The sequence below is a fragment of the Myotis davidii genome, unplaced genomic scaffold (genome assembly GCF_000327345.1).
Source record: "Myotis davidii unplaced genomic scaffold, ASM32734v1 scaffold197, whole genome shotgun sequence".
Lineage (NCBI taxonomy): Eukaryota > Metazoa > Chordata > Mammalia > Chiroptera > Vespertilionidae > Myotis > Myotis davidii.
The window spans coordinates 488675-498522 of NW_006291549.1; positions in this window are offsets into that span (position 1 = coordinate 488675).

A 9848-nucleotide genomic window follows, 5' to 3' on the forward strand; every position below is an offset into this window, starting at 1 on the left:
GATAATTTTGGAAGGCATTTTGGGGAGCCAGAGAAAACTTAGGTAAAGGAACCAAGGATCTCCTCAGCTCAGGACCCCTTGCTTTTTATTAAAACAATTTGTCCTAAGGTGAGGTCGATATACACATCAAAGGGTCAGTTTCGCATATACAGTCCATTGTCAGAATGGAAGAATTTGCCTACAGCTGTTCAGGTGTTGGGCCAGTAGAAGGCAATACATATAGATTAAGATGCCCTTAGCTGTCTGGCATCTATACATGTATCCTTTTCAGGTTTGGGGAAATGCCTTTTAGCCATTCCCAGATGATTCAGCCCTTGCTGAAATGCTGGAACTGGCTTCCCGCAAGTACTGACTAGGAAGAGATATAAGTTTTGGGGGAAAGACTTACTTAAGAAGTATCTCACTGAACCTGAGATATTCTGAGACATTCTAAGATATTTTAACTTCTTTTCTGAGTGAGGGCTGTTTCACGCACATTGGGCAGGTAGATTTTCTTCAGTGTTGCAGGACAATGCTTTGTCCGGATTCTGTTTTGTAATGCATATTAATCACAATGAACCTGGCTTGGTCTAACGTCCTCAGGCTTCACAGGAGAACCTAGAAAACAGCCCTGAAGTGAAGAAAGCACCTGGGTCTGTTCATGCGGTTGGGGGTTTAGCAAGTTGACATTGAGGAAGTCTTTTATGAGCTTTTTAAAAGACACCCAAGTTCTATATTTGCAAATAAAACTTAAAAAGTCCTCAGACCTTAGGTATAGGTTTGAATGATTACCTGGTAAAAGGGTTTTGTCATACAATTTAAAATCTAAAAGAAGAAACTCCATGTTCTAAAATTGAGGATGAAATCATGATTAAAGCATTCAGTTTAACTGTGTGCATTTATTAAATTATGTCTTAGGACAGAGTAGAAAAATAAGTATTTGGGGGACTTAGTGCAGGGTCTTTCACAAAACTCTCAACAGATAGCAGTTGTGATTATTATTACTGAGATAGAGCGTATGAGTTGAGTAATGCTACAATTCTTTATCAAGTGAAACTATTATTTGAAAGTTCTGGGTGTCTCATGTCATCAACACGTTTTTAATTAATGCAAATTAAGAGGTTAAATTTCTTCTTAGCGTTGAATGATGGGTAGCAACAAAATGCTCAGAAAACTGGTGTCTTGGAGGCAAAACCTGAGAAGAACCTATGTCAGGCTCTTCCTAGTCTCAGTTTACCCCCCTCAGTGTGATTATTTAAGTGTTTTGAGGTAGAATGTATTTGATTGGAGAGGGCTGTCTCAAATCCCCAGTGTTACTTAGTTTATGGTAAATGCCCCTGTTCCCCAAATCCAAAAAATCCTGAGTTCCCAGGATTCAATCTGGTTCCCAGGTTCAAATCAGGTTTTGCATCAGCTTTCTAAAACAGATTCCACACAAATAAGATGTTAATGCTTCAATGCCAGCCTTTGTTTTTCTTTCTTTTTTAAAAAAAATATATTTTATTGATTTTTTTACAGAGAGGAAGGGAGAGGGATAGAGAGTTAGAAACATCGATGAGAGAGAAACATCGATTAGCTGCCTCCTGCACACCTCCCGCTGGGGATGTGCCCGCAACCAAGGTACATGCCCTTGACCGGAATCGAACCTGGGACCTTTCCGTCCACAAGCCAACGCTCTATCCACTGAGCCAAACCGGTCAGGGCAAGCCTTTGTTTTTCTTATCGTGAAGCACATTCAGCTTGTGCGATAGTACTTTTTAATAAAATTAAAATGTAATGTTTGGTATTTCTTGCTTTTTTTGTTTTGGGTTATGAAGGAATTGTGTAGCAGTTTGTGCCACCTGAAAACTCAAAGAGACGTCAACAATTGTGTTATATGTAAATCAGCTATGACTCTAATAGGCTTTATTTGGCTCAAGTCTAATTAATGCAAACTAAAGGCACAATTTTGTCCCATGTGACATTGTTTTGGGGCCCTTCCTACTTTGTATCCTGAATGCAGAATGGATGGAATTCCTTGACACTTAACCTGCTGATCTTTTTTTTTTTTTTACCTGTTCTTCCAATTTGTTCCCATTAGAGAAGGTAATGCAGCCTCCTAAAGGGTCTGGAAAAGCCAGCTTTCCTGGTACCTAGACAGGTGACCTAGGCAAGGAGAACAAGGTCACTTGGGAGTCCAAGGGCCTGGTAGTTGGCACACCTGATTCCTGGTAATCCATAGGAGCCTTTGAACCACAGTGTCCTTTGCTTCAAAGTTTTCCACATATTCTAGAGGGAAAATAAAAATGTCCTTTGAGAGCATTTAAAGACTAAATGTGAACCAGGAAATTGGTTTGAAAAAATAAAATGACCAGCTCTCTAGATCATCTAGATTTGGATGTGGCTGACACCATTCAGTGACATACTGAGCACCTACCCTGTTCAAGGCATTGTGCTACGCTCTGGGATACAAAGGTGACTCAGAAATCTTTGGGAGGGGGTATGAAATTTAAGAGTAATACGACATGGAAAGCATGGTTGCTGCAGGAGAGGTACAGATACATTTATTCATGCTGAGACAATCAGGAGAGGCTTCAGAGAGGAGGTGGCATTTGAGTGGCCTTGAAGGTTATGTAGCTAACACTTCCCTTTCCTCTCTAAGTGTTATTGTCAGACAATAGAGATGGGAAGTATCTGGACTTGAGTCTCAGCCTCTAGGTAGCTCATTTAATTCAACCCCTGTTTGCAAATGTGGGGATTCCTCATCTGCAAAAGGGGATTGAACTAAATGATTGGTAGGAACTTTTCAGTTCCCAAAGCTCTGTGATATTGTGAGTAAACTGTGGTCTCTGGGATTTCATGGAAATCTTATTTGTTCCTTTATAATGTACAAAAAGTAAATTCATTGATTTAGTAGAATATCACAGAGCATCTTAGAACTAATTTGTCCTTAAAACACTATAGTAACAATATTTTTCAGAGATGTAGTTTAACATACTTAGTGAATTTTGTTATACAGTAGAGATTATAAGGATTATTGAAGTAGATAACCCTGACTGAGACATATAGATTCCCAAACCCATCTGATACATCAGTATCAGAATGGAATCATGGTAATAAAAATTAGCTTTTAATAAATGCATGGCTTATTTTCTGTCTTTATGGATTAGCTTTTCTTTAGTTACTAGAGCCCCGATGCACGAAATTCGTGCAAGAGTAGGCCTTCCTTCCCCCGGCTGCCGGCACCAGCTTCCCTCTGGCATCCGGGACCTGGACTGGCTTCCCTCTGGCCCTGGCTTTGTTCGGAAGGACATCTGGAATGATGTCCAGAGGACGTCCAGTCTAATTAGCATATTACCCTTTTATTATTATAGATAAGAGCAGTAATCATCATCAATCTAGAAGCTGCATTTTGCCTCAGGATTGGCCTTGATTCAATTCCGATTGGAAATAACATATTAGAAAAAGAATTGGTCTTGTTTTTGGCACATTTAAGTTGTATATGCCATGGTTGAGTGGAGGCCAGAAAAAAGTTTAGAGTCTAAACACGATATAAAGAAAACACCTTTAAAAAATATCTGCCACAAAAGTATTCTGCAACACTGCTGAGTATGGTTTCCCACGAGGCTCCTTCTCATACCTGAAAAGCTACTACGTTTACTTCCTTTGAAGTGGTGCCAGTAAAATATGTGAGTGATGGGATAAGTCAAGTCCAGGGCCATTTCAAATGGCAAAAAGGCAAAATTGAACTTTGATTCCTTTTTTCTTACATAAAATAACATCAACAAAAAACATACCTGAACTATGTACAACATCACATCTATTTTGTCTTCAGTTGCGCTTGACCAAGGAGGTTGTGCATTTGCAACTAAATTTTTTCTTTTAATAACCTAACAGTTTACTATCCTTAACATTGTCACGATCAAAACTAAAAAGCATTTCAGTATCTGTGTGCACATTGCATTAAATATCTAGTTACACATCTTAAAATATATATATTTTTTGCTAGAGAGGAAAGGATAAAAGATTTTTATTGATTGCGGAGAGGAAGGAAGAGGGAGGGAGATATAGAAACATCAATGATGGGAGAGAATCATTGATTGGCTGCCTCCTTCATGCCCCACAATGGGGGTTGAGCCCACAACCCCAGGCATATACTCTGATGGGGAATCAAACTGTGACCTCCTGGTTCATGGGCCAATGCTGAACCACTGAGCCACACCAGCCTGGCTACTAAGAATGTGCATATATGTATGCTGTCAGTTAAGGCTCTCTTAATGTCAGTTTTCTTTGCATAATGCCTTGAAATAAAGACTAATGAAGTTCTTCAGATTGATGCCGCTTATATAAACTTAGTAAAGCTTGGCTTTACTAAGTAAATAGGAGTGCACATTCTTCAGTGGACAGTAGTTGGCCAGGCCAGTCTCTAAGGAAAACAGCAACTCTAGTACTACATACAACCTCCCAGGACAACTGGGGTAGAAAAATCGGCTGTTCAGGAATGGGAAAACATCTTGTGTTGGGGGGTGGGGGCTGGTTCACCAAAATTCTAGTTTTTACACAAAGGAAAGGTCATTTTTCTGCCAGAAAATTTTCCAGATATATGAAAATAAAAGTCTTCCCCAATCTTAGTATGTCAAGTGGAAATGAAATATAACTTCTTGGTATCTCATTCCTTCTATACATATATACAGTATACATGGATTTCATTCAGAGTGTATGTGTCAGATGAACTAACCCTGTGTAGTAGGATTTGGAATATCGCTGTCTTGGTATTTTGCTTCTACTGTCTTTCACTGATGATATCAGATCCTAAGTCAGGCTGTTGAGAGATGCATAAAACATTGTCATTTCACAGTATAAGTTAATTAAATACACTAGAAGTTATTTTCTAAGTTTTCTCTTTTTTAAAAATCTATTGCATGGATGATATAGATTTGCTATAATTTGTAAGCTTAATTTTTTCTCATTTAAATAACCTCACGACCTTTCAAGCTACATTTTTCTAGAATCAAAAGACATTTTGGCATAAATATAGAATATGTAGCATATTTGGATAGAATAGAGATTTATTAATTTGTTACAAATATTTATTGAACCCATTCTACAGAATGAATAAAACCCCTAAGAAAAAAAATCATCTGAAGCTCTTTTACTGGAAGTATTTATTTATATTACATAAGTGAGAATTGGTAGTTCAGAGTCAATGTATAATAATTGCGTTTGAAATCTTTGAAAATCCTGGTTTCACAGCAAAATTACCTTTTTCAGTTAATAGAGAGAGAGCATGGATTAAAATGGACACATATGAATGTTGTGATAGACTACCTGTGCAATTTTATGAAACTTGGAAAGTCTAGATTAACTCTGCTGACCTCACTGAGAAATTTTGTGTGACACAGCCCACAGCAAACAAACAAAATAAACTTGCAACACATAGAATGAGATTGAGCTTTGGAACTGGGCAGACATAGATTTGATTCCCAGTTCATTCTTTATATGCTAGGTGATCTTGGCCAAGGTACTTAGTAGTATCCGTGGGCCTCAGTTTCTGATTCTGTAGAGATAATATGCGTCTTACAGGGTTATTGCTAGAATTAAAAGAACATGCAAAGCTCATAATGTGGTGTCTGGCACAAAGTAACTATTGTTAGAACCGGGGTCTAGGAGAGCCTCAGAGCATGGGAACGATAGAGGAAGTGAGAATACCTTTGGGCAAAGGTGATCAAGCCTCGGTCTTGGTGACTCCCATACTTCACAACTCATTCAGTGATTCCTGGTGGCAGAGTGTGGGCTTCACCTCCCTCCTTGGCACACTTCAGGCAGATGTGAGATGGGCTTGGAGTGGAATGTTGAGCTGAGTGCATGTGCCCCTCAGGTTGCATTGACTCCTTTGAGGCTCCAGGCTGTACTATGGCTCCAGAACACCTGGTGTTGCTGTGACAGTCAGTGAGTAAATATAGACTGGTGTTTGTATTGGAAGTACTTTCCCCTGTCAGCTGTCTACATTGCAAATATTTCCCCTCTCTGTAGCTCGTCTTTTAATCTTCGTAACAGGATCTTTTATAGAGTAAAAGTTTTAAATTTTGATGTTCAATTTATTGATTTTTTTTTCTCTTATGGATTATGCCTTTCTATGATGTCTTACAACTCTTGATCAAGCCCTAGATGCCAAAGATTTTCTCCACATTGTCTTCTAAAACTTTTCTGGTTTTATGTTTTACATTTAAATCTGTGATCATTTTTGTGAGTTATTTTTTGTTAAGGCATGTGATTTAGGTTGTGGTAATCAGAATTCTACAATGGCTCACAAGACCCTTGCCCCGGTGTACTGTGCTCTTGAGGGTGGGCAAGACCAGTAAATATGAGATTATCCTGGGTGGGCCAGACCTAGTCCGACGAGCCTTCTAAAAGAGGGTGAAGCGTTGGAGAGATGCTCTCCTACAGGCCTGTAAAAAAGCAAATGGCCATGTTGAGAAGGGAGGGGTCCACTTGGCAAGGACCTGCGGTGGTCTTTAGGAGGTGAGAGTGACCCTGTCTGACAGTCAGCAAGAAAATGGAGACCTTTGTTCTAAAACCTTAAGGAACTAAATTCTACCAACAACTTGGAAGAGAACCCTGAGTCTCCAATGAGCTCCTAGCTCCAGCTGCCGCCTTGATTCCTGCCAGGAGAGACCCTGAGCAGAGGACGCAGCTAGCCCATGCGAGAGCCGTGGAAACTACAAAATTTGTGTTGTTTTAATTAAACCATTCCATTTTTGGTGATCTGTTATGCAGCAGTACAGATTTTGGCTTCCTAGCATGGGGTGATGCTCCTGTGCTTATGTAGATGAGGTTTCTGATGATTGGGGCTTACACCTGCATGCGAGGTGAAGAAGTGGAACACACACACACTACTAGGCAGGTGGCCGGTGGATTACCTTCTGGATGTAGAGGCTTCTGAGGTGCTGCCCTGCTCTTCTGATTCTAGGTTCTTACTCACTGTTTTGGTCTCTGGGGACAAACCCAGTTGTGGCCTCCTCCCTCGGCACCAGGAGGGGAAGAGCTGACTAGCTCAGCTGGTGTCCTCCTCTAGTTAGCCACCGAGCCATGCAGCGGAGAACTCTCCAAACCTGTTAATAGCTTACTCCTACTTTTGAGCCAGTAACCCCAATGTTTGTATATTTATTCCTTTAAACTTATATACATGTGTGATTGTTAAACAAGCTCTATAATATAAAACATAGAAAAAAAATGAAATTTTAACAGACTTTGGAGAAAAAAGATTAGAAAGTTTAATATAAAAACTGTGGAGACAGTAATACGAGGGTGATTGCCAGGGGTTGAGGGGAGAGAGGGATGAGTAGGTGGAGCACAGAGGATTTTTAGGGCGGTGAAACTATTTTGTATGATACTTCAGTGGTGGATACATGTCCTTATATATTTGTCAAAACCCATAGAATGTACAACACAAAGTGTCAACCCTAATATAATCTGTGAGTTTTGGGTGACATGTCAGTACAGGCTCATCAGTTGTAACAGATGCACTACTCTGGTGCAGATGTTGACAGTGGAGGAAGCACTGGGTGTGTAGGGGCAAGAGGTACAAACTGCTCCATTTTTCTGTGAACCTAAAATTGCTCTAAAAAATAAAGACTATCAAAAGAATTGAATCTATACTAATAAAAGGGTAATATGCTAATTAGACTGGACATCTTCCGGATGTCCTTCTGGACAAAGCCACGGTGGCGGGGACCAAGGCAGAGGTGGTTAGGGGCGACCAGGCTGGCAGGGGAGGGCAGTTAGGGGTGACCAGGTTGGCAGGTGAGTGGTTAGGAGGCAGCAGATCTGGATTGCGAGAGGGATGTCTGACGGCTGTTGGACATCCCCTGAGGAGTCCAGGAATGGAGAGGGTGCAGGCCGGGCTGAAGGACCCCCTCCCCCCTGCTCCTGTGCATGAATTTCTAGTATAATATAAAATCTGTATATGAAATTTATCTCCCTTGTCCCCTCCTCCCCCCCCCCCCATTTTAACTCACTCTGGAGACTGAATATATCCTGTGGCTATGCAAGACAACAACTGCTCCATTTTTTTTAATAAAGTAAGAAATAAAATTTTTGTCCTGTGATATGGGTTGGCACTGGTGTCTTCACTTGGTCCATTTTTTAGACATTCATGTTTCTGCAGGTATGTTAAGGGAAAGGTGGAAGGATTTCACCATGCAGAGGGGTCGAGAGAAGCATCTTTACTTTCTGTGTATTTCAGTATGAACTGTTATGTATCCTGTGTGGTTAAAAGAATTGATGGATTAAATTCAAACATAGTGTAATCTTTACAGTACTGTAATTTACAATGACATAAGTAGTAGTTTTTAAAATCTGGTATATAAGGTTTGCTGTTTTTCTTGTGGAAAGTGCTACAAAGTACTCTTGAACTTGAGTGTCAGTTATGGGATTATCTTTATCAAAAAGAGAAAGGCTCCAAATCTGTTGACCTTTTCTTTGATGGCAAGTGGCTACCAAAAGCATCCTATCCAGAAAATATTTAAAAAGCTCTCCCCAAGTAAAACACACCCTGCCACGTCAAGGTAAAGTGACATTTGCAGAAAAAACCTTCACTCCTTTGAAGGAGTTTTATGGAGAAAGCATTATGAAAATAGTTGTTTGGAAATAGTTCTAGAACTATAAACTTTTTTCTAAAATTGATCTAAATCCAAAAAATTTATGTGTATTTCAAAGCAAATTTTGTAACCTAATAGGGTGTTTGAATTTTTGTTAAAAATATAAAATATATTTAGTATAAAATATATTTGTTAAAATATAAGAAAACAGGGCATATATCAGTTTAAAGATAAATTGATAGATTCAGGGAAGTTGGATATTTTCTAGCCAAAATTTCAATTAAAAAATTTCTGTATAATTGATAGGATTAAACCATGGCTGTCATCTAATAAAAGAGAAACATGCAAATTGACCACACCTCTGCTATGCCCCAAGCCACACCCATCAGCCAATCAGAGTGACTATATGCAAATTAACCCAACCAAGATGGTGGGGGGCAGCCATGGAGCTGGAGCAAGCAGGAGGGTTGGTTGCCTGGCGATGGAGGAAGCCAAGTTTCCGGCCTTCCCTGGCCGGCTGTGGCCTCCGCTCAAGGCAACAAAGTTTCAATTATAGAAGATAAATAAATCCCAGATACCTGCTTCCAGCCAGCCTCAACTGGGAGCTTGGATGGCTGGGGGCTGTGGCCAGCCTGCAAGCAGCCATCAGCCCCTCACCCAGGATGGCCACACTCTCATGGGGTGAGTGTACCTGCTGGGGGCCTTAGCCAGCCTGCAAACAGCCATCAGCCCCTCACCCAGGCTGGCCAACCACCCCAGTGGGGATCCCCACCCTGAAGGGGCTGTGGCCAGCCTGCAAACAGCCATCAGCTCCTCACCCAGGCTGGCCAACCACCCCAGTGGGGATCCCCACCCTGAAGGGGCTGTGGCCAGCCTGCAAACAGCCATCAGCTCCTCACCCAGGCTGGCCAACCACCCCAGTGGGGATCCCCACCCTGAAGGGGCTGTGGCCAGCCTGAAAACAGCCATCAACCCCGCACCCAGGCTGGTCAACCACCCCACTGGGGACCCCTGCCCTGAAGGGGCTGTGGACAGTCTGCAAACAGCCATCAGCCCCTCACCCAAGCTGGCCAGGCACCCCAGCGGGGACCCCCACCCTGAGGGGCTGTGGCCAGCCTGCAAACAGCCATAAGCCCCTCATCCAGGCTGGCCAGGCACTCCTATATAATAAAAGGGTAATATGCAAATTGACCCTAACCGCAGAACCATCACTGGACCAGTCACTATGAGGTGTACTGACTACCCTCTGGTCCCTTTCCCCAGCTGGCAGGCTCCGATAGCCTGATGACC